Source organism: Artibeus jamaicensis, unplaced genomic scaffold (assembly GCF_021234435.1).
Source record: "Artibeus jamaicensis isolate MK-2021 breed Jamaican fruit bat unplaced genomic scaffold, CSHL_Jam_final contig_476, whole genome shotgun sequence".
In the NCBI taxonomy this organism is placed as follows: Eukaryota; Metazoa; Chordata; class Mammalia; order Chiroptera; family Phyllostomidae; genus Artibeus; species Artibeus jamaicensis.
In genome coordinates this window covers 17,370-43,092 of record NW_026521853.1, presented here as the reverse complement: position 1 = coordinate 43,092, position 25,723 = coordinate 17,370, and the positions used below count along the sequence as shown (strand labels likewise).

The 25,723-nt window shown below is 37.3% G+C and overlaps 1 pseudogene; it reads right to left on the bottom strand.

The window, feature by feature from the left end:
* Positions 1-2,188: 2,188 nt before the first annotated feature.
* On the bottom strand, positions 2,189-17,649 carry LOC119058993 (ribosome biogenesis protein BRX1 homolog; annotated as a pseudogene).
* Between the last annotated feature and the right edge of the window lie 8,074 nt (positions 17,650-25,723).

Here is a 25,723-nt window from a genome sequence, read left to right as displayed (position 1 = left end):
CAGTATTATATCCTTCAACCTATTGATGGTTATTTACATCGTTAAAAATTTGCCTAAGTGTTTTCTTGTTTTCAGTTTACAAGCCTTGAACTAATTTTGTTTAATTTTATTTCTAAGAAGTTTATCTCTTCAATTCCGTTTTCATGAAATTATTTTCTTACTTTTGTTTCCCAATTAATTGTTGGTAGTATTTCAAAATACCTGTGACTTTTTAAACTCTATTTTATGGCATATGGTTTTGCTTATTTTGCTTTGTTTGGTTTTTAATGCATTGGGATTATCTACCTATGAGACTCTGTCATTTGCAAATAAAATTTCTCTTCATTTTAATCTGTCTGCTTTCTCTCTCTTGCCTTATTTCACTGACAGAAATCTCCAGTAAAATGTTAGATCAAAGTGATTAAAGAGAATTTCCCTCCTTATTTCTGATCTTATGGATAAAACAATCAGCATTTTCATCATTAAGTTTAATGATAACTGTTGTTTTTTCCATAAATGCTTTTTATCTGGTGGAGGAAATTTCTTCCACTACTAGTTCATCAAGAAGTGTGTTATTGACAAATGCTTTATCTGCATCTACTCAGATATGATTTTTGTCCTTTGTTCTATTAATATGGTATATTACATGAAATGATTTCAGATATTAAATCAACCTTTCATTTGACTTGGTCTTAGTGCTAATACCTATTATAATGTTATGGGATGAGTTATATTAACATTTTATTAAGGATATTTGCAGGTATGTTCATGAGGAGAATTTAGACATATTTATATGCTTGCAATATATTTGTCTGGTGATGACATTAAGGTAATAAATACTGGCCTCAGAATAAATTAGTTGGAAAAGGTTCAATCCTTTTTTCTTTTTCTTTTTTGAAAGTGCTTGGTGATTGGGTCTTATTTCTACTGTACCAATTAAGCCATCAGTGATTTTCTTTGGGGAAAATTTTTAATAAATAATTCTATTTCTGAATATGTTATATAGTTTATGCATGTTTTCTATGTCTTCTTGAATTGCTTTTGATCTGTTTTCTTTAAGGAATTTTTCTATGTCATCAAAGTTATTTAATTTATTTTCTTCAATTTTCATAATATTCCCATTTTAATTATATAGTCAGTATAGAAATCTTCTCTTTAATAATTTCTTTGGTCCAAAGTGACTTTTTATTTCTTTTCTTACACTTTTTCCATTGCCATCTATCTCCCTCATACACTCTTCTACCTCCACCCACTCACCTTTTCTCATCAATCACTACACTATTTTTGTGTCCATGAGGATGTTTTCATTTTTTGATCCCTCCACTCCCCCAATCCTCACCTCCAGAGCTTCTCTCTATGTGTGAATCTTTAATTTTTAATTCTGATATTTTGATATTTTACTGTATTGCTACAGTTTATTTTGCCTGAATGTTGGTCAGTTTTGTTTATATTTTCAGAGAACCAAATTTTGATTTTACTAATTTTTCTTTATTTATCTCTCTATTTGATGGACCTATGTTTTAATTTTCATTATTTCTTTTATTTTTTCCTTCTTTATGTCTAGTTTGCTTCTATTTTAGTTGCTTATTCTGTAACCTTCAATTGGTGCTTTAATCCTTTTTTTTCTGATACAGTGATTTCAAATTTATAAATACTCCATAAATTTGTTACATTGCCTTTCTTTTAGTCAGCTCAAAATATTTTCTGAATTCCCTTATAATTGCTTTTTTGCTATGGGTTATTCAGAAGTATTTTGTTTAATGTCCAGATATTTTGGGATATTCTAGATTCCAACCTATTTTTAAATTATAATTTAATTTCTTTGTGATCTGAGAGCATACTTTATATGATTTGAATAATTATAAATATGTTGAGAATTGTTCTTTATCTTAGCATATGATCTATTCTGGAGAATGTTCCATGAGTGCTTGAGTGAATGTATATTGTACAGTTGTTGAGTGGTGTATTTAATTTAATTTATTTGCGTTCTGGTGATATCTTACCTAGAAAAACAGATACCAATGAAATCTCAAGATTTTAATTTTTTCTTTCTTTTAAATGCCATACTAATTAGATATAAGATAGTCTTGGGTAATAAAAATATTACACATTAAATACAAAATAAATATAAAATAACTGAAAAAATAGTTATTCACTGATTTTTGTGGATTCCCACTGTTTACCTTCATTTCATTTTTTTTTAAATTTGTCATTTGTAAACCCTTTTCTTTCTTGCTTTCAGGTCAACTTTTGGCTCTGGTTTTACCCATTGTATTTCTATTGGTTTCTTTCACACCAGGTATAAGAAAAACATGTGCAGTAGGATCATGTGGAAGAATAGCCTTTGGTTCATTTTTTCTTAGTGTCTGTTGCACTTTAAGTTGCTGTTTCTCTTTGTATTTTGGAGCCGTGATGGATCTTAGGACCCATCAGCGCATGTTTTGTGACTGGTAGTAATGCTCTTCATATAAAGTTGTTCCTCAGAATCTTCATTAGAAAATCTTGAGGGACTTTCGCCAAGACGGAGGTGTAGGTGGAAACACCTTGTATCCGCACACAACCAAATCTAAGAACAACAAATTTTTAACAACAATAAACACAACCAAACCACACAGAAAATCGACAATAGAGTCCGAAAAAAATGAAATGCTCAGCTAAACTGGTAAGAGGGGAGAAGCCAGCAGTGGAGCGGGTTGACCAAAAAGATCCCTGACTGGGTGGTGTGCAAGCAGCCGAAGGCGAGGATCACAGGTGTAGGCTAGCTACGGGCGCACACAGGGAAGAGGCGCGGCTGGCTGTCTGCGGTAGGTCGTGCATTTGTGTGCAGATAAACCAGTGAAGAGGTGAGCATTGAGACCGCACAGCACGGGGCAGCAGGCTCCCACAATTCTGATCGGATAAACAGGCCGGGGGGAGTGGAGAGACAGACTGGGCTAGCAAAGAGGACCGCCATTGCTCCCTCTCTAACACCTGCCCCACATACAGCGTCACAAACCAGCAACCTGGGTGGCCCTACCCTGGTAAACAACTAAGGCTCCGTTCCTCATACTTAAAGGGTGCGAACAGACCAAAAATGGCTCAAGAACAACTCAGAGCCCCAGAGCCGATAAATCTAAGCAATGAAGAAATAGCCAAACTTTCAGATGCACAGTTCAAAACACTGGTGATCAGGATCCTCACAGAACTGGTTGATTTTAGTCACAAATTAGAGAAACATATGAAAGCTAAACTAATTGAAATGAATGGTAATGCACAGGAAACCAATAGTAATGGAAAGGAGACTGGGACTCAAATCAAGGGAGTAGACCAGAAGGAAGGAAAAAATGACTAAATAGAAAAGGATGAAGAAACAAGAATTCAAAAAAATGAGGAGAGGCTTAGGAGCTTCCAGGACATCTTTAAACGTTTCAACATCCGAATTATAGGGGTACCAGAAGGGGAAGAGGAACAGTCACAAGTGGAAACCTTATTTGAACAAATAATAAAAGAGAACTCCCCCGTTCTGGCAGAGGAAATAGACTTCCAGGAAGTCCAGGAAGCTCAGAGAGTCCCAAAGAAGTTGGACCCAAGAAGAAACACAGCAAGGCACATCATCATTACATTAGCCAAGATTAAAATGAAGGAGAGAATCCTAGAAGCAGCAAGAGATAAGGGGGCAGTCACCTACAAAGGAGTTCCCATCAGACTGTCAGCAGATTTCTCAAAAGAGACCTTACAGGCAAGAAGGGGCTGGAAAGAGGTATTCCAAGTCATGAAAACCAAAGACCTACAACCAAAATTGCTCTATCCAGCAAAGTTTTCATTTAGAATGGAAGGACAGATAAAGTGCTTCTCAGATAAGACCAAACTCAAGGAGTTCATCATCACCAAGCCCTTATTATATGAAATGTTAAAGGGACTTACCTAAGAAAAAGAAGATTAAAAAGTTGAACAGTGAAAGGACAGCAAACTCACAGTTATCAACAACCACACCTAAAACAAAAGCAAACTAAGAGGACAGCTAGATCAGGAGTGAACCATAGAAAGGAAGATCATGGGAGGATTAGCAACAGGAGAGTGGGAGAAGGAGAAGGGGGGAGAAGGTACAGAAAATAAGTAGCATAGACAGTAGATAGAAAATAGATAGGGGGAGGGTACGAATAGTAGGGGAAATACAGAATCTAAAGAACTTGAGACACGTGTTCATGAACTAAAGGGGGGAATGGTGGGGGAGGAATATGCAGGGTGGAGTGGAATGGAGGGGGGAATAGAACAAATGTAATGGCATAATCAATAAAAAATGTTAATAAATAAATAAATAAATAAATAAATAATAAAAACATAAATAAAAGAAAATCTATATGAGATTTAAGACAAAACAAGGACCTAGTCTACAAAAGCAGCATCTTCTATGATCTCAGAGTTCTGCAACCATTTACAATTATCCAAAACTGTGAGAGTAAAAACATGGTCCACAAATGATTGGTTTTTGGAATGGTACCTGGTATGCTGAAAATCTGAACTAAGGATTCTTCTAAAAAAGCATAATGTGGTAATTGATCAAAAGCAAGGCCAAAAAACAAAAGGGGCCTGAGAGCCTTTCAAACAGTTTCCAGTTATCTTTACTTGGGCAAGAGTATGAAAATACTTTGAAGTAGTAATTTTGCAAATGGTCCATGAGGTGAAATTTAAAGACACATGTAGAGATTTTATTTCTTCTTGACCTCAAAATAGATACATTTACTGCAGTTTTTCATTTTACAAAGCCCACTCATGTCAAATAACTTATTTTATGACCCATTTAGGATATGCTTTAGAATGAGGCATCAACATTCTTAAGTTTTGCATTTGATGCTTTGCTGTAAAATGTATTCCCCTGGAGGAAAAGATGATACTCTGTTCCTTATTTTTTCCACTTACCATTGCAAACAAGAGCTTGGATAAGGTTGGTCTTTATCTTTATCTTTCTCCTTCACCTCCTCTGTAGAGTCCAGCTGCTTAGCTGGCAGCCTGCCATCTTTTTGTTTGTTTTTTTTTGTCTCTTTGCTTGAATCACCAAGCCTCCATGCTGGGTTTGCTCTTGGTGGCTGCCATCTTGCCTTAGTGATTTCTGGTGGTGTTTATATGTAAATTAGGGCAAATTGATTAATAATACATATTTCATCTTCTTGCTGATTGTACTTCTAGTTATTTTACAGATTATTTTTTTAAACTTATTTATTTATCTTTAGAGGGGAAGGGAAGGAGAAAGGGAGAGAAACATCAATGTATGGTTGCCCTTTGTGCATCCCCTGCTGGGAAGTGGCCTGCAGGGAACTGGCCTGCAACCCAGGCATGTGCCCTGACTGGGAATCGAACCGCGATTGTCTGGTTCGCAGGCCCGAGCTCAATCCACTGAGCTATACCAGCCAGGGCTAAATATTTTAGTTTTTTTTTTTTAGAGAGAGGGCAAGGAAGGCGAAAGAGTGAGAGAGAAACATCAATGTGTGGTTGCCTCTCATGTGTCCCCCACTGGGGACCTGGCCTGCAACCCAGGCATGTGCCCTGACTGGGAATTGAACCAGTGACCCTTTGCTTCACGGGCCCGCGCTCAATCCACTGAGCTACACCAGCCAGGGTATTTTACGGATTATTAAGAATAAGGAGTTACCTGAAACAAAAGCAAACTAAGAGGACAGCTAGATCAGGAGCGAACCATAGAAATGAAGATCACATGGTGGGTTAGCTACAGGGGAGTGGGAGGAGAAGGGGGGAGAAGGTACAGAAAATAAGTAGCACAGACGGTAGGTAGAAAATAGATGGGGGGATGGCAAGAATAATAGGGTAAATATAGAATCTAAAGAACTTGAGACACGTGGTCATAAACTAAAGGGGGGATGGTGGGGGAGGGGTGTGCAGGGGGGAGGGGAATGAAGGGGGGAAATAGAACAACTGTAATGGCATAATCAATAAAGTATATTTAAAAAAAGGAATAAAGAGTTGAAATCTCTAATTAAATTCCACCAGTTTCTTATTTATGTACTTTAAGACTGTTGTATGTGTATACTTTTATAAATATTGTATCTTCCTAATCAATTGAGTACTTAATAATTATGAAATGTAACTCTTTTTTCCTGAAGTATCATGTTTTATATAGCATATCTATATTGTCGATATAATAATATTATGTCTATTTTGATTGATAACAGAACTTGTGTATGTAACCTCTGATATATCTATTCCATATTTTTACAGCAACTAATAATATTTTATTTCAACATATGTATATATTTTTATTAAATACTTGTGAATTTTATTGTTCAAGTACAGTTTTCTGCCTTTTCCTCCCACCCTTCCCCACAATCCCAGCCATCCCCACCTCCCTCCACTCATTCCAGTCCCCCCTTGTTTTGTCCAGGTGTACTTTATAGTTGTTCCTGTAAACGCTTCACCCTTTTTCCCCATTATTCCTGCCCCTCTCCCCTCTGAATGTCAGTTCATTCTTAATTTCAATGTCTTTGGTTATATTTTGCTTGCCTTTTCCTTTTGTTGATTAGGTTCCAGTTAAAAGTGAGATCATATGGTATTTGTCTTTTACCACCTGGCTTATTTCACTTAGCATAATGCTCTCCAGTTCCATCCATGCTATTGCAAAGGGTAGGAGCTCCTTCTTTCTTTCTACTGCATAAAGTTTCTTTGTGTAAATGTACCATAGTTTTTGACCCATTCATTTACTGAAGGTCACTTAGGTTGCTTTCAGTACTTGCCTATTGTAAATTGTGCTTCTGTGAATATTGGGGTGCGTAGATTCTTGTGGATTGGTGTTTTAGTGTTCTTAGTATATAATCCTAGAGTGGAACTGCCAAGTCAAAAGGCAGGTCCATTTATAGTTTTCTGAGAAAATTCCATACTGCTTTCCATAGTGGTTGTTTCAGTCTGCAATCCCACCAACAGTGCACTAGGGTTCCCTTTTCTCCACAACCTTTCTGACACTTATTTGTTGCTTTGTTTATGATGATCATTCAGACAGTGTGAAGTGGTATCTCATTGTGGTTTTAATTTGCATCTCTCTGGTTGCTAGCAATACTGAGCATCTTTTCATATGTATCTGGACCTTCTGTATGTCCTGTTTGGACAAGTGTCTGTTCAAGTCCTTTGCCCATTTTTTAAATTGTGTTGTCTTCTTAGAGTGGAGTCCTGTGAGTTCTTCATGTATTTTGAAGATCAAATCCTTGTCTAAGGTATCATTGGCAAATGATCACTGCTTGAAATATCTGAGATTTTTCTGCCTATGTTCTCCTCTAGGACTTTATGGTATCATGACTTCTATTTAACCTTTTCTCTATCTTGAGTTTATTTTTGTGTATGGTGTAAGTTAGTGGTCAAGTTTCATACTTTTGCATGTAGCTGTCCAGATCTCCAAACACTATTTGTTGAAGAGGCTATTTTTAATCTATTTTATGCTTCTTCTTACTTTCTCAAACATTAATTGACCATGGAGTCTTGGGTTTATTTCTGGGCTCTATATTCTGTTCCATTGATCTGTGTGTTGATTCTTATGTGAGTACCAGACTGTTTTGACTATAGGGTCCATGTAATATACTTTGATATTATGTATTGTGATCCCTCCTACTTTATTCTTCTTTCTCAAAATTGCTCCAGTGTTTCAGAGGTCATTTATGGTTCTGTATAAATTTTTGAAGTGTTTGTTCTATATCTGTGACATATGCCATTGGTACTTTAATAGGTATTTCATTGAATCTATAAATTGCTTTGGGTGGTATGGACATTTTGGTGATATTAATTTTTCTGATCCATGAACATGGTATATGCTTCCATTTTTTGTGTGTGCCTTCCTTAATTCCTTTCTTCAGTGTTGTGTAGTTTTCTGAGTACAGGTCTTTTGTTACCTTGATTAGGTTTATTACAAGGTATTTTATTTTTCTTGTTGCTGTATCAAATGGTATTTTTATGATTTCTGTTTTTGATATTTCATTATTGGTGTACAAAAATACCTTTGATATCTGAATATTAACTTTGTATCCTGCAGTTTTTCCAAATTCATTTATAAGGTTGAGCAGTTTTTTGGTGTCTATAGGATTATCTATGTCTACTATTATGTCACCTGCAAACAATAACAGTTTTATTTCTTCTTTTCCAATATTGATACCATTTATTTCCTTTTCTTGTCTGCTTTCTGGGACTAGCACTTCCAATACTATGTTGAACAGAAATGATGGAAGAGGACAACTTGTCTTGTTCCTGATCTTAGTGGGACAGTTTTTAGTTTCTGCCCATTGAGTATGATGTTGGCTGTAGTTCTCTCATATATGGCCTTTATTAGGTTGAGGAATGCTCCCTCTATTTCAACTTGGCTGAGTGTTTTAATCATAAATAGGTATTGTAACTTATCAAATCTTTCTTTGCATCTATTGATATGATCATGTGCTTTTTGTCTTTGCTTTTTTTATGTAATATATTATGTTTATTGATTTGTGAAGAATGTACTATCCCTGCACCCTGGAATGAATCACACTTGGTCATGGTGTATGATCTTTTAATGTATTGCCAATATTTTGTCAAGGGTTTTAGCATCTATATTCATCAGCAATATTGGCCTGATGTTTTTTTCTTTGTTGTGTCTTTATCTGGTAACCAGATAAAGATGATTAGGATGATGCTAGATTCATAAAAAAAGTTGGGGAGTCTTCCTGGGTCTCTTTTTATGGCCCTTTTTTTTAGAGTCTATTTTGTCTGATATGAGTATTGCTACCCTGGTTTCCTTTTGCTGTCCATTTGCTTGGGAAATTAGTTTCTAGCCCTTCACTTTCAGTCTGTGTAGGTCTTTTGTCCTGAGGTGTATCTCCTGGAGGCAGCATATGTGTGGATCATGCTTTCTTATTCATTCAGCTATTCTATGTCTTTTGATTGAAGCACTGAATACATTTACAGTTAAGGTTGTTATTGATAAGTACTTATTCATTTCCATTTTATTGTAGTACCTGTGTTCCTCTCTCTCTTGTTCTTTTTCTTCCTTTTCTTAGAGCAGTCCCTTTAGCATCTCTTGCAGAGCTGGTTTGGTGGAGGTGTTTGCTTTTAGACTTCTTTTGTCCAGGAAGTTCTTTATTTGGCCTTCCATTTTAATTAAGGGCCTTGCTGGATAGAGTAATCTTGGCTGCAGGGCTTTGGTTTTTATTTCTTGATAAATTCTTTGCATTCCCTTCTGGCTTGGAGCATTTCCATTGAGAAGTCAGCTGCTAGTTTTATCAGGGCTCCCTTGTATGTTACTTCCTCTTTTACTTTCGCTGCCTTTAGGATTCTTTCTTTATTGTAGAATTTTGCCATTTTAATTATGACATGTCTTGAAGTGGGCCTCTTTGGGTTTCTCTTGATTGGGACTCTGTGTTTCCTGGATTTGTGTGAGTTTTTCTCTCATCAAATTAGGGAAGTTTTCCATCATTACCTTTTCAATCAGGTTTTCTATCCCTTGCTCTTCTTCTTTTTCTTCTTCTTCTGGTATCCCTAGTATATGGATATTATTATGTTTCATATTGTCTTGCAGCTCTGTTACCACCTCTTCATTCTTTCTGAGCCTCTTTTCCCTTTCTCTATCTGGGAATTTTTTTCTACCTTCTCCTCCATCTCACTGATTCAATTCTCTGCTTCATTCAGCCTGCTTGTAATTCCTTCTAGTGTGTATTTTATTTCTGAGATTTTATTTTTCATTTCTTCTTGGTTTTTGTTTATAGTTTCTCCTTCCTTTTTCATACTGTTGTAGTTCTCACTCAGTTCCTTGTTTTCTGTGAGTTTCTTGAGCATCTTTATAACCATTATTTTGAATTCTATATCTAATAATTTGCTTACCTCAATTTTGTTTAGCTCTTTTAATGGGAAGTGTTACATTCCTTTTTATTGCAGGTTCTTCTTTGTCCCCCTATTTTAGGTGACTTCTTTTGTTTGTGTCTGAACTTCCTGATGTTTCACTTTGCTAGCTAACTTTGTAGGGTAAACTTCTATGGTAGGAATTCTATGGAGTTCAGTAATGTGGTCTTCTTTATCTTTTTGTCTGAACACTCTAGGTTTGCCCTTTCTTCTGTTTGTGTGGGCTCTCTTGTTGCACTTGCAGTTTTACCCTTTTGTGGTTCTTTTGTTGGTGGGTTCTCTCCTCCAGCAGGTATACTGATGTTTGCAGTTCCCACCTATTCTTGCATGTGATCAGTGGTAGAGGGTAGGCAAAATGGGTTAAGACAGTGGGATAGTATTTTATGGGATTTAAAGTGCCAGCAAGCAGAGAAGAGATAGTAGATTCTTTGGATAAGTATAGCATTAACTGTGATATTTTACCCAACTAGCCGCTTTTTATAAAAGGTGAGAGATAAGACTCTTGTTAGAGGCGAGGATGATTGTAAATGAATCCAGAAAAGAGTGCTTATGCAAAATTAGATGATGAGATATAGTGAGAGTAAAGGATAGAAAGTAGGCATAGTGTTAGATGGAATAGAGTTAACCATAACAATAATAATGCTCAAGAATAAAGTGAAATGGGCTAAGATCATGGAGGGTTGCTGTGTAGTACATACAATTGTATGGAACATTATTATTTACAATAGTACTGGAACAACAATAACATGACAAGAAATACATGATTTAGACAACCAGCACGGAAAGTACACATTCAAGAGTAGTGTGTTACTGGAATACCAGTGAAGTGAAAGAAGGAAAATTAAAATACAGTAAAGAGAGAAGGATGCTGGGAAGATGGCGACGGAGTAAGATGGAGCTGATGCTAGCTCCTGTATTCATGGGTGAAAATCCTGGCAGATCTATAGAGAAACAGCACAATAAACCATCGGTTACCCAGCATTTATGAAATTAAAAGACCAGAGATTGTGACCGATGCTGAAACACCAGATGGCGGCAGAGTCAGCTACTGGGGCTGGGTCTCATGCGGCAACAGTGCTGGTGCCAGAGCAACAGGCCTGGGAGCTGGGGAGTCAGGTACGGGAGCCCGACACTCCAAGCCCCTGTGACGGTCCTGAGAGACAGAGGAGTCAGGAACCGGAGCGGGGACATTCTCGGCCCCTGTGACGCCGCCATAGAGACAGGCCTGGGCCCTGAGGAACCAGCTACGGGAGCCGGGGAGCCTGGACGTTCTCAGCCCCTCTGCTGCTGCCGTAGTGACTGGACTGGACTCTGGGGAGTCAGGTACGGGAGCCAGAACTCTCCAAACCCCTGTGACGGCCCTGGGTGGCAGAGGAGGCAGATATGGGAGCTGGGACATTCCCAGCCTCTGTGCCATGGACATAGTGACGGGACTGGGTGCTTCAGGAGGCAGCTACTAGAGCCGGGACATGAAGCAGTGGTAGGCGACCAACGCAGGGACCAGCGCGAGGACCAGCGTGAGAGTAGGTGGAGATGAAGAACATCAAGAAACTTCAAGGAGTCTGCACCACTGAACTTCACAAGGATCATACCACAGAAGTTTACACCATAAAACCAGGGTTTCAGAACAGATCAATTTTAGAAGCAGAGACTAACAAGAAGAGTCTCAAACAATGGGAAGACAAAGAAACAATCCCCAAATGAAAGAAAAAGCAGAAACTTCAGAAAGAATGTTAGATGAAATAGAGGCTGATCCACTATCAGATAGTGAATTCAAAGCACTGGTTATTATGAAGTTTAAAGAGCTCACAGTGAACTACCAGAAACTACAGGGGAACTATAATGATCTCTCTGCAAACTACAGCAACATGAAAAAGGAAATGGAGACTATCAGCAAGAGACAAGAGGAAATGAAGAATACAATTTCCGAATTGAAGAAAACAGCAGAAAGTTTCCAAAGTAGGATAGATGAAGCGGAGGATAGGATTAGTGAGTTGGAGGACAAGGTAGACAGCATCTCACAGAAAGAGCAAGAAAATGAAAAGAGGCTCAGGAAGAATGAAGAGGGATTAAGAGAAAAGCAAGACACTATGAAACGTAATAATATCCGAATAATAGGAATACCAGAAGGAGAAGAAGAAGAACAAGGGATAGAAAACGTATTTGAACGAGTAATGAGAGAAAATTTCCCTAATTTGATAAGAGAAAAAGTCTCACAAATCCAGGAATCACAGAGAGTCCCAGTCAAGAGGAACCCAAGGAAGCCCACTTTAAGACACATCATCATCAAAATGGCAAAATTCCAAGACAAAGAGAGAATCTTAAAGGCAGCAAGGGAGAAAAAAAGAAATAACATACAAGGGAGCCCCAATAAGGTTAGCTACCGACTTCTCAATGGAAACACTTCAAGCAAGAAGAGAATGGCAAGAAATATTCCAAGTAATGAGAACCAGAGGCCTTCAACCAAGGCTACTTTACCCAGCAAGGCTCTCAATCAAGATGGATGGCCAAATAAAGAGCTTCCAAGACAAAAGAAGCCTAAAAGAATACACCTCCCCCAAACCAGCTCTACAAGAAACACTAAAAGGACTGCTTTAAGGGAAGGAAGGATAAGAGGGAGACAGAGAGGAACACAGGTACAAAAATGGCAATGAATAAGTACCTATCAATAATGACCTTAAACGTAAATGGATTAAATGCTCCAATCAAAAGACACAGAATAGCTCAATGGATAAGAAAGCATGACCCACACATATTAAGCCTACAAGAGACTCACCTCAGGTCAAAAGACCATCACAGACTAAAAGTGAAAGGCTGGAAACAAGTTTTCCAAGTAAATGGACAAGAAAAAAAAGCTGGGGTAGCAATTCTCATATCAGACAAATAGACTCCAAAAAAAAGGCTATAAAGAGAGACCCAGAAGGTCACTTCATTATACTCAAGGGAAGAATCCACCAAGAAGACATTAACATTGTAAACATATATGCACCAAACATAGGGGCACCCAAATATATCAAGAAAATCTTAGAGGACTTCAAGAAAGATATTGACAGCAACACAATTATAGTAGGGGATTTGAACACCCCACTATCAAAAATGGACAGATCTTCCAAACAAATTATCAACAAAGATATTGTGGCATTAAACAACACCCTAGATGAAATGGACTTAACTGATATATATAGAGCCCTTCATCCCAAAGAAGCTAAATACACATTCTTTTCAAATGCACATGGAACATTCTCAAAGATAGACCACATGATAGGACACAAAATGAGCCTCAACAAATTCAAGAACATGGAAATCATACCAAGCATTTTCTCTGGCCACAAGGGACTGGAATTAGAAACCAACCCCAAAGAAAAAAACCCAAAGCACCCAAAATCATGGAGACTGAATGGTATGCTATTAAACAATGATTGGGTCAAGAATGAAATTAGGGAAGAAATCAAAACGTTTCTGGAAACAAATGAAAATGATCTCACAACAACGCAAAACTTATGGGACACAGCGAAGGCAGTCCTGAGAGGGAAGTTTATAGCAATACAGGCCTACCTAAAGAACATAGAAAAATTTCAAACAAACAACCTAACCCTACGCCTGCAAGAACTCAAGGAACAAACAACAAAGACAGCCCAGAACAAGCAGAAGGAAGGAAATAACCAAGATTAGAGCAGAATTAAATGACATAGAAACTGAAAGCACAATTTTAAGGATCAATGAATCCAGGAGTTGGTTCTTTGAGAAGATAAACAAAATAGACAAGCCTTTAAGTAGGCTCATCAAGAAAAGAAGGGAAGGACACAAATAAACACAATCAGAATTGAAAAAGGAGAGATTACAACTGATACCAGAGAAATAGAAGGGATTGTAAGAAATTACTATGAAGAACTGTATGCCAAGAAATTTGAAAACCTAGGGGAAATGGGCACATTTCTAGAAAAATACAATCTTCCAAAACTCAGTGAAAAAGAAGCAGAAAATCTAAATACACCAATAACAGCAAAAGAAATTGAAGCAGTAATCAAAAAAATCCCATCACACAAAAGCCCAGGACCAGACGGTTTCACAGGAGAATTCTACAAAGCATTTAAGGAAGAGCTAACCCCTATTCTCCACAGACTATTACAAAAAATTCATAAGGATGGAAAACTCCCAAATGCTTTTTATGAAGCCAGCATCATCTTAATTCCAAAACCAGATAGAGACACAACAAAGAAAGAAAACTTCAGGCCAATAGCGCTGATGAACATATATGCTAAAATCCTCAACAAAATATTGGCAAATCGCATCCAACAATATATAAAAAAGATCATACACCATGACCAAGTCGGATTCATCCCAGGGATGCAAGGACGGTTCAATATTCGCAAATCAGTAAGTGTAATACATCACATAAACAAAAGCAAAGACAAAAATCACATGATCATATCAATAGACGCGGAAAAAGCTTTTGATAAGGTACAATACCCATTTATGATAGAAACACTCAGCAAAGTGGGAATAGAGGGAGCATTCCTCAATATAATAAGGGCGATATATGAGAGACCTACAGCCAATATCATACTCAATGGGCAAAAACTAAAAACTTTTCCACTAAGATCAGGAATAAGACAAGGATTTCCACTTTCACTATTTCTATTCAATATAGTATTGAAGTTTTAGCCACAGCGATCAGGCAAGAAAAGGAAACAAAAGGCATCCAAATAGGAAAGGAGGAAACAAAACTGTCACTGTTTGCAGATGACATGATAGTGTACATGGAAAATCCTATAGACTCTACCAAAAAACTGCTCGAACTAATTAATGAATTTGGCAAAACAGCTGGTTACAAAGTCAATATCCAGAAATCAAAGGCATTTTTGTATACAAACAATGAATCAGCAGAAGCAGAAATGAAGAGAAAAATCCCATTTGATATAGCAAAAAGAAAAATAAAATATCTGGGAATAAACCTAACTAAGGAGGTAAAAAACCTGTATGCAGAAAACTACACAGCCCTGAAGAACGAAATCAAGGAAGACACAAACAAATGGAAACATATACCTTGTTCATGGATTGGAAGAATTAACATCATCAAAATGTCCATACTACCCAAAGCAATATACAGATTCAATGCAATACCTATCAAAGTACCAATGGCATATTTCACAGACATAGAACAAACACTTCGAAAATTTATATGGAACCATAAAGGAGCCCGAATAGCAGCTGCTCTTTTGAGAAAGAAGAACAAATAGAGGGGATCACAATACCTGATATCAAACTGTATTACAAGGCCACTGTAATCAAAACAGCCTGGTACTGGCATCAAAACAGGCACATAGACCAATGGAACAGAACAGAGAGCCCAGAAATCAACCCAACTCTCTACAGTCAATTAATATTCGACAAAGGGGGCAGTAACATAAAATGGAGTAAAGATAGCCTCTTCAACAAATGGCGTTGGGAGAACTGGACAGCTACGAGCAAAAAAATGAAACTTGAGTAACAAGTTACACCATATACAAAAATAAGCTCAAGATTGATAAAAGACTTAAATATAAGTCGTGACACCATTAAAGTCCTAGAGGAGAACATTGGCAAGAAAATCTCAGATATTTCATGCAGCAACTTTTTTACTGATATGTCCCCTAGAGCAAGGAATGTAAAGGAAAGAATAAACAAATGGGATCTCATAAAAATAAAAAGCTTCTGCATGGCTAAAGAAAACAGTATTAAATTAGCAAGACAACCAACTGTATGGGAAAACATATTTTCCAATGATAAGATTAAAGTTTTAATCTCCAAAATATACAAAGAACTTACACGACCACTCTAAGAAGACACCCAACCCAATTAAAAAGTGGGAAAAGGACCTGAACAAACACTTCTCCAAGGAGGACATACAGAACATTCAGAGACACATGAAGAGATGCTCAATATTGTTAGCTGTCAGAGAGATGCAAATTAAAACCACAATGAGATAGCACTTTATACCAGTCAGGATGGCTATCATAAACAAAGCAACAAACAACAAATGTTGAAGAGGTTGTGGGGAAAAGGGGTTCTTAGTTCACTGTTGGTGGGATTGCAGACTGGTACAACCCTTATGGAAAACAGCATGGAATTTTCTCAGAAAAATAAAAATTGACCTGCCTTTTGACCCAGCAATTCCGCTGCTGGGATTATATCCTAAGAATTCTAAAACATCAATATCAAAGAACCTATGCACCACAATGTTCATAGCAGCACAATTTACAATAGCCAAGAGTTGGAAGCAACCTAGGTGTCCATCAGTAAATGAATGGATCAAAAAATTGTGGTACCTATACATAATGGAATTCTATGCTGCAGAGAGAAAGAAGGAGCTACTACCTTTTGGAACAACATGGTTGGACCTGGAAAGCATTATGCTGAGTGAAATAGGCCAGGTGTTGAAAGACAAATACCATATGATCTCACCTTTAACAGGAAGCTAAACAACAAAACAAACAAACAAGCAGAAAAAAAAAACACAAAGACAATGAAATAGAGAACAAGGGAATAGTGACCAGAGGGGAGAAGGAAGGGAAGTTAAGGGGAAAAAGGGTGAGGGATTTCGAGGAATAAATAGGAAGGACACAGGGACAAGAACTAAGGGGGGTGGAAATTGGAGGGAGGTGGGGAGCAAGGGGCGGGGAAGGCTGGGAAGGGAAAAATAGACAAAAAACTGTACTTGAAAAATAACTAAATAAAATTAATTTAAAAAATACAGCAAAGAGAGAATAAGAAAAACCAGTCAAACAATGCAATTAAACAGATATTCTCTCTGAAAATTAAAATACATAGAGAATAAAATACATACAGAGAAATAAAATGAGGAAAATTAAATGTATAGAAGAAAAATTAAAAAAGCTAATAAAGGGCCCTGGCTGGTGTAGCTCAGTGGATTGAGTCAGCAAAGATAAGGAAGAGGTAGTGGTAGGGCAATTTTCTCTCCTTCCCTTCTCCTCTAAAGATAAATAAATAAAATCTTTTAAAAAAAAAGCTAATAAAAGTGGTAAAATAAGGAAAAATAATAATATAAATAAACAATAAAATGCCAACTTTATGGCATAGCAATGTGACAGTTGTCTCAGTTACTTAGTTTTGGGGGTTAGCTTTGTGCTCCCCCTTTGGATCTTTCTCTGGAACCTTCATAACTGAACATCTTATTGTCCCACTTGGGGGAAGAAAAAAAGATAGAGGAAAGAAAAAATAAGCCTCCTGCTGACTTTAAACCCATTCAGCAAGTTCTGTTGGTCTTCCTGTATGCCACTGGAAAGGGAGGCTGGGCTTTGCTTTTTTCCCTTCCTATGGTTTTAAGAGGTTGAGGACCAGGTCTGGGCTGCAATATTCACAGTAGCCCAGCCTCTGGTCCAGGTCCTCCGTGAGCTACCAGGCTCAAATAAGCCATGAAGTCTTTGGGGTGCAGTGTAATTCAAGCTTGAGCACCCTGTTTCACTCAGCCACTCAGCCTCTGGGCATGTAGGGTGGGACTAGCTCAGGTACACAGTTTCACTTAACCACTCAGTCTCTGGGCACACACAGCTCAAATCACCCTTTGGGGAAGCCAGCTGCTACTGTAGAATTCCTTACAAAGCAGATGCCCACATTTCTTAACAAGTGCACAGCTTTTCACACAGCCCTAATTTCCAACCAGTCCAGAGACTATCTGAGTAAGGGTCTGACACGACCCAACTCCTCCCTTTTCCAGATGTTACCTGGCACCCCAATTTCTCTGGTGCCTGAATCCATAGTTCCAAGGGATGTATACCGCCTCTGTGTGTCTCGCACTTTGTCTCTATGGCCCCTGGCAACCTCCAGCATCGAGGTCCCTCCTAGTGCTGAGCTGCCCTCCCTGCTCTAGTGAGGAAGGCACCTGGTGATCTAACTCTCCTCCCCATATCCTTTTGAAAGCACTGGGCCAGGGGCTAAAGCAGCCTAGGTCCCTGTGCAGATCCCAGCCACCTTACCATCCCAGCAAAGTCTCCTCATCATCTGTTTATCAATGTCCTTTACAATTTTTGTCCTCCAAACTTCATGTAAGCTGGGATCCCACTGGCTGTTCACTCTGTTCCTCAGAAGATTGGCTAGGTGTTCCAGCTGGGCACACGGAGATCTGGGCTCTGCTCTCACCTACCTTGCTGCCATCTTTTAAAGTTTGAACATATATTTTTATTTATAAAGCACTGAGCAGGTTAACAAAAAATTAGGGGGAGACACATGTTTAGAAACAAATTACAAGCGTGTTTAAATAAACAAATTTATCAGCAAAAGTTGAATATCTGGTCACCTTTCCTTAGAAACCATATTGTAGAATTAATGCCTTTCTATTTTTAATGCACACATATATGATGTAAGTCCATTTTATGTCAAAAAGTTCCTCTTTTGTTACCATAGATAGAGCATGGGCAGCCAGAAGCCAAGTGAGCCAGGGAACAGCTGGCCACTTACAAAGGGTAAGCAGCACAAGGGCTGAGCTGGGATTCAGGGGATCCCTGGAGGACTCCAACCAGCTACCTCCATGTGCAATGCTGGGAGACAGGTAGAGGGCTACAGCACCTCTAGGTTTCATGACAGTGGATCTTAAGCATTCCCTTTCCACTGACCCTGATACCACAAACAGGGAGTACAAGAGAGTCTTCCCCATTGGTCAACTGGTTTAGAGGCAATTTCTCACACTGTACATGCCAAAAGCTAGAAGGATGAATAGATAGGTCCTTAGCCACTGAAAGCTGGAAAAAAGGAATGGATAGAGCTCCAGTGTGACAAAAGCTAGACAGATAACTGGATAGAAAAAAAGTCCCCCTCTCCCTATCCCTATAAGAACCTCTCTTGAACAGGAATGGAGATGGTTTTTGAAATAGGAGTCCACCATTTTCCCAGATGGCACCTGAATAAACCTATTTCCTTTTACACCAGCACACCTGTCACACATTTGGCTTTTGTCGTGGCAGGCAGCTGAATCTGTGTTTTCAGTTATACTTTTCAATCTGTTGAATGTCTTTTATAGGCAGTATGTAGTTCATCTTACCTTTTAAATCCACTCTGATAATTTCTGCCTTTTGAGTGGAGTGTTTAGACCTTTTACATTTAGGGTTGGCATTGATATGGTTGTATTTGCATTCACTATTTTGCTCTTTGTTTTCTGTTTTGTCTTTTTGTTTTTTCTTTTTTTAAAGATTTTATTTATTTATTTTTAGACAGAGGGAAAGGGAAGGAAAAAGAGTGTGAGAAATACCAATGCATGGTTGCCTCTTGCATGCCCCCTACTGGGGACCTGACCCACAACCCAGGCATGGGCCCTGACTGGGAAACAAACTGGAGACCCTTTGTTTCTCATTCTGGCACTCAGTCCACTAAGCCACAGCACTCAGAGTGTCTTTTTCTTTACTTCATTTATGTTACATAATTATTTTAATCTACCTTTTAAATGCTTCTGTTCATGTTTCCTACAGTGTTTTGGTTACAGTTTGATGGTTTCTGTAGGGATCAAAATATGCATCTCTTCTTATCCTCATTGTGCATACACCCAGCCTCAGCTAGAAGTATGCTTGCTCTAACACATAGTATCCTCCAGCTAGCTATTAGAGTCATTGATGTTCCCTGATGATTTGCCACCAACACTGTCACTTCCAGCAATAATGCTCTTCAGTGTGGGTATCATTTTCCAATCCAGACTGAGTGAGTTCCTTCTGACTATGTCAGTAAAGCCTGCCTGTCATTACTTGCCTGCCCTGTCTCTGCTGACTGAGGTGCAGGGAAGGTACTCGAGAGGAGTAGATTGAACAAGATGTCACAGACTATCACTCTTCCTACCTGACATTCAGCAATTTTTCAAGAATAAATATTTATCTTATAATGTGTAAACCTCTGTTTGATATATGGAATGCTAAAATGGTTGTTTTGTAAATTTTGTCTGTCTGTATGGTTGTCTTTGTGCAAAGGATTTGCTAATATCCTCACATAGATACAGTGGAAAATTCCTCACCAGCACTTTTGAATCATAACTTTTAAGATGTTGAATAATTCTGAGTGACAGAGATAAAGTTTCATACTATGCTCAAGGTTATGGGACAGATATGGCTTTTCCAAGGGCAAAATATATAAGACAGATCAATGAGAGAAAGGCACTGTTATTGTTTGTAGCAGCTTGGAAAAGAAATATCATATCCATTTCTGGATGAATCAAGTTTTGGAAGGATTCCAAAGTACAATAGCCTAAATCTCTACCTCTCTCTCAGTTATTGTACTATTGATAGATCAGTATTAATGTCTAAAAATGTGAACTGACATTTAACTTGAACATATATTTGGATGTTAGTTTCTCATACTTGCTTACTTAATGAATGACCAATAAAATATTAGATTTTATCCAAAAGAAACCACCACTTCATTTCTTCAAATGCCCACTTAACCTCAAGTTATCATTGATTTGTTCTTAGTGGTGTAGTCACAAAACAAATTAAGGAAGAGAAAAAGAGTTTGAACCTAAGCAGATATCAATCTACTTATGTAGCTTTTCCTTTTCCATATTTTTTCTAAGCATTGATACATATACAGATAGGAGATAAATGTATTCACAGTGGCATCATGTTCAATTAAGACCAGAAAGTGAAATTTTCTGGATATTTAGATTTAATTCATGTATTTATCTATTAATTATTTATTAGAGCTTAAGTTATCGGGCACTGTATTGCCTAGAAGTTAATGGTCTGGAAAAGAATAGGAAGTGGTTAAAGCCTTCATAAGATTTACCAAAACTAAAGGGCCATGTAACATGTTATTGTAATAATTTTTTGAATGAAGCTGTAGTAGATATCTGAGTGTCACTAGGTAGTAAAAAGGGAGGGTGACCAATTATACCTGGGTCAGGGCCAGATGGTCAGCAAAGACTCACAAAATCATGTACTGTTACAGGGTTTGCTGTGCTCGTATGGGACAAGGGATAAAACTCTCTTCACACAGCCATATCATAGACAACACAACCACTGTTGACATCATCCACAATGTGTATTTCATGCACACTGTACATTTAATAAAGTTAATATTGGTATATACATCAGTTTATGGCTCACTGATACTCAGTTTCCTGCATGGTGACATGTCGTTTATTTCTTTAACAGTAGCTATTGATTGAAAATACACAAGTATTTTTGCACACATTTTCCTTAATTTTTTAATTCTGCCTATCCACATTTTATTTATGCAAAGAAAATACTTTTTCCTTAATTTGAATCTTTATTTCAGCTTCTAATGTTTTCTGAAATATCTTTGTTTCACATACATTGATGTAGTTTAATATTCAACCAAATATTTATACATTTCCAAACCAAGTATTAATAAATTTCAAATATAGTTATAGTAATTAACACCATTGGAAAATTATTGAGATATTTAGGTTATTCTGATGTGTTATATACAAAGTTTAACATCTTATTTAAAAGCAATATTATTTTAACTACTGAATATAGTTTTTCCATTCAACTCAGCAATGTTTTCTTTACTTTCTTACTAAGTTTTTAAAATAGTCTGTCACTCTTTTAAAGTTGGTGAATTTTGCCAAAACTGGTTACCAAGAGTGATGAGACTCATTTTACTTTAAGTATAATATTACATGCTGCAAAGTATTTTAAACTTTATAGCTAATATTTTAAAAGTTTTTGTACATTTTGGATTTCAAGTAACCATGTGCCTCTAGAGAATTTTCTGTTCTCTCTTTGATACCAAAATAACCATGACAAGGAAAGCTGATTTGACCCAGCAAATTCTAAGATTAGAATACTTACACCTGAAATAGAAATTACAATTAACACTATGATACAAACCAAGCTTCAGGTGGCAACATAGATCATTCAAGTGCAAACAAACACTGAAAAAGATAAAGTGACACTTAGAAGGTGAACGTGATTCAATGAGCTGTGAAAATGAATTAACCAAAAATAGCCTGTTCTAAACAACTGAAAGAGATGCAAGTAAAAAATAACTTTTGACCCATGTTTGTCCTAAATTGTGCCTACTAGGAAGTTAGAAAATACTGAAATTTTCTTGTCTTTTACCCAAAAACATTTTCATGGATACCCCTTACACATGCACACATACACATAGACGTGGAGGATATTCATATTCAACTCCATGAATTTAGTTATTAGCGATAAATGAAAATAATAAAACATTTAAAATTATATATGATAACTATTTTGTGATGGCTTTGTATCAATTTTAAACTTTCAATTATTTTTAGATTTTAGCCCAAAGAATAGTTTAAGAAATAGCCGTTATAATTAAGAAGCTGAGAATCAACTGTAGAGAAGTCTTTAAGTATGCATAAGCCTAAAATCCGGGACTAATTTAGGACTTAGTGCTATCGTTACTAATGATCTCAGAATATCTTGCTATCAAATGTGTGGCCAAACTCTTCTCTTTAGGGATGTTATTTTCCTAGAGATATTTTACTATATTTATGTTATATCTACATTTATATTCTTTGTTATCACAAGCATTGGGTTCAGAGAGACCACCATTAATTGCAAGACAGAAAATATGTATCTAAAGTTAGCTCATTATCAAGGCAATTTTCTCACATCTTACAGGGCTTGGTTGTTACAAAACTGATCAGTTCAGGATGTCAATGATGCCATTTAGACCAAAACTCTTCCTAGGCTTTTGCCATTTTTGGTAATAACAACTTTCCTCCTATTGTTGCAGGAAAATGAAGCAACCAGACACCGAGGGTTTCTGGAGTAAAAGGTTTATTAACGTGCATGGGCTCAGAGGAGTCAATCTCCAAATTCTGAGCACCAAACAAAGGATTCTTGGGGTTTATATAGCCTTCGGAGTAGTAAAGTAACATACAGAAGCAGGAATGCAGAAGTTAGTCCTAGCTATGAGGCGAAAACACAAAGGCTAAATTCGAAGGTCAGTTTTTAACAGCAGGGGTGTTAATCTCAGTCCTAGCTAATGCACCATTGTTTACTTATCCCAGACAGCCCCATCATTCTCCCCAGGGCACCTGGGGCCTGGGCAAATAAAGGTTAAACAAAGGTTCTTCAAAGTTTCCCATATCACTATGGTTAACATTCATGATTATATGATGGCTGCTGAAGTTCTAATCATGACATTTATTTAAAAATGCATCTAAAGACAGGGAGAGGGGTTAGGCTGTAGATGTGTAGATAATGATTTTCTCTTTATTTCTTGACTTCTTTTCCTTTATTTTCTTGTTGACCTCATTAAACTTCAACTTCTTTAATTAGGAAAACAATTTTTTTCAAGTTTAAAATTACATGATTTTATTTTTTTAATAGACAATATTTGGCATATTACTTCTTTATGATAAAACTAAGATGTGTCCTCACCAGTTTGGCTCAGTTGGTTGGGCACCATAGTGCAAAGTGAGATGAACCAAGTTTGCAGGTTCAATCCCTGGTCAGGGCATATGCCTGGGTTGTGGGTTTGGTCAACAGCTGAGGCACGTTTGAGAGGCAACTGACTGATGTTTCTCTCTCATTAATGTTTCTTTCTCACATCAATATTTCTCTCCCTTTCTTTCTCACTCCCTTCCCTTCTCTCTAAAAAGAAATAAATAAAATATTTTTAAAAACTAAGATGTTACAAGAATATAGGAGAAAATTGATGTTGGGTTGGAAAATAATGGTGCCTACCATTGCATCCTCTAAAAAAACTTGCTTAACACATTTTTGCAGTTATAAAGAGCAACTTATATTTAGTAGCACCATAAAGTAGTAATGTTAATCTCAGAAAGTAAGAAAGGTAATGTGATTCAGTAGAAAGAAAGTGGAAAAAGGAACATATGGGCTATATTCTGGTCTTTAAAATTCATAGGAGTCTAACCTGGTAACAAAGGTACACAATTCTCACCTAGAAAATGGGGTAGGGAAAGGGTATTTTTCAAATGGGAAAAAACAAAAGTATATACTTGAAGATGATAAGATAGCCACAGAAATGGGGAGGAAGAATGAAAGGATTGCTTTTCTAATGCAACATCTGGTAATTTTGAGCAGATTACAAAAATATATTTTTTAAAAGAGTTGCCAAGGAACTATAGTGTCTTGATTAAGGGCTTTCTTTGAAGAAAATTGCTGAAAAAGTTACTCTGCAATTCTTAGCTCTAATAATCCAAGGGACTTTTTAGGAAGGGATACTGGAAAACATGCATTTACCTCTAGGAGTTATTGCAGCTCTGACTAAAAATGCTTTCCAGGAAGAGGAAATGGGGCTGTAAGCAGCAAATCCAAACTAATTTGGGGGCCACTGACAGCCTCAAAAGGGACAAAAAGCTGCTGGCTTGTTTCCAAGAACAGCTGCTAGGATTGCTTAATGGAAATAGTAGTAGAAGTCTCATTGGGGACCTGATGGCTTGGCTAACTACTTCTTTAAAAATTCACAGAGCATTTACCTTGAGAATTATTCATATCAATAGCATTCTTATTTGAAGATTGGATAGAATGCTGGTTGATATGGCATTCTGTTACTGTAGATGGTTAGCTAATTAATAATAATAAGCATGAGGAAAGGGAATTAAACATTGAGCTTAATAAATGGGAGTATTAGCCTGTTTGCTTCACTAGGAAGCTACAGTATTACACCCCAGGACATTACAGCATTGTGTTCCAAGGAGATTAACACCCCTCCCTTCTCCATTCTAGTACAAGTTTGCCACAGGGGAGCAGGGGGAGCCAAGGACATATGCAATAGAAACCAAATAGCACAAGGGAAGGTGCTGAACAATAGAGGCTGTCAGTCTAACTAGGGGTTTTGAACTTATCAAAATCTGTGAATGCTTTCACAACCAAAGTTGTGATTGGTTCTTTTGAAAAAACACCTGGTCCATCTCATACCCAAGCTAAATATAATCCCAGGGGTACAAAGAAGTGCTCTGTTGCTCGCTTACTCTCTCCCCCTCTCCCTCCTCCTCTTTCTTGTTATCCACTGTCTCCCTGTATGTTCACATTCTCTCAGCAGGGACCATGCAACCATGTGCGTCTAGCTTCTCCTGGGGCCCGTGGCAGACTGCATGGGCTCCAAAGGACTAAGCTTCAATATAAAGCAGAAACTCTGTTCACTGGCTTCTGTTTTGACCTTGCTGAAGACAAGGTTAGACTTTTTCCGTGGCAGAATGGATGGAGAGGGCAACCTTCCACACAAATAAAACATGTTGCCATACTACAATTTCCTGTGCAGGGGTCCTTGGAATATTTCCCTCGTGATCCCATGGAAGAGCCTGATTTCCACTGACAACAATTGTTATCCTCAAGGAGAAGAGAAAATCGCAGTTTTTCTGAAATTCTGATAGAATAAGAAACCCAGAAACATCTACTGAGGGCTCAGATTATCATATGGACCATAAAATCTGTTTCAAATTGCTGGCCAGAATCATGTGACATGGAGAAAGATACTGACACACATATGAATAATTAATAGCTTATTGTCATCATAATTAATTTTCATAATTATACAGGGAAATTGAACATTTTTTGACTTAGTTCAATTTTAATGAAATTTATAGTGTGCTACAGTGATATTTTTGACAATGTCAAGTGTTCTCAGGAGGAAAATGGAAAATTTTTAAATGATCAATTAAGAAAATTAAACACATTATATTATGTTAATGCTACCATGATGAATTGACAGTTAGACTAAAGCACAAATATTAATAATGTTTGTATGATATATAAATGATAAAATTAGGGACATATTCAGAAATAAATTTTTTGCCCTTTTGACATGAATTTAAGGCAAGCAAACTGTAAAAATGCCAAGATATTTGATTTATAAGAAGCCATTGTTGCCCTGAGCAGTGTGACTCAGTTGGGTGGGCATTATCCTGCAAAGCAAAGCTTGCTGGTTCGGTTCCCACTCAGGGAACATGCCTGGGTTG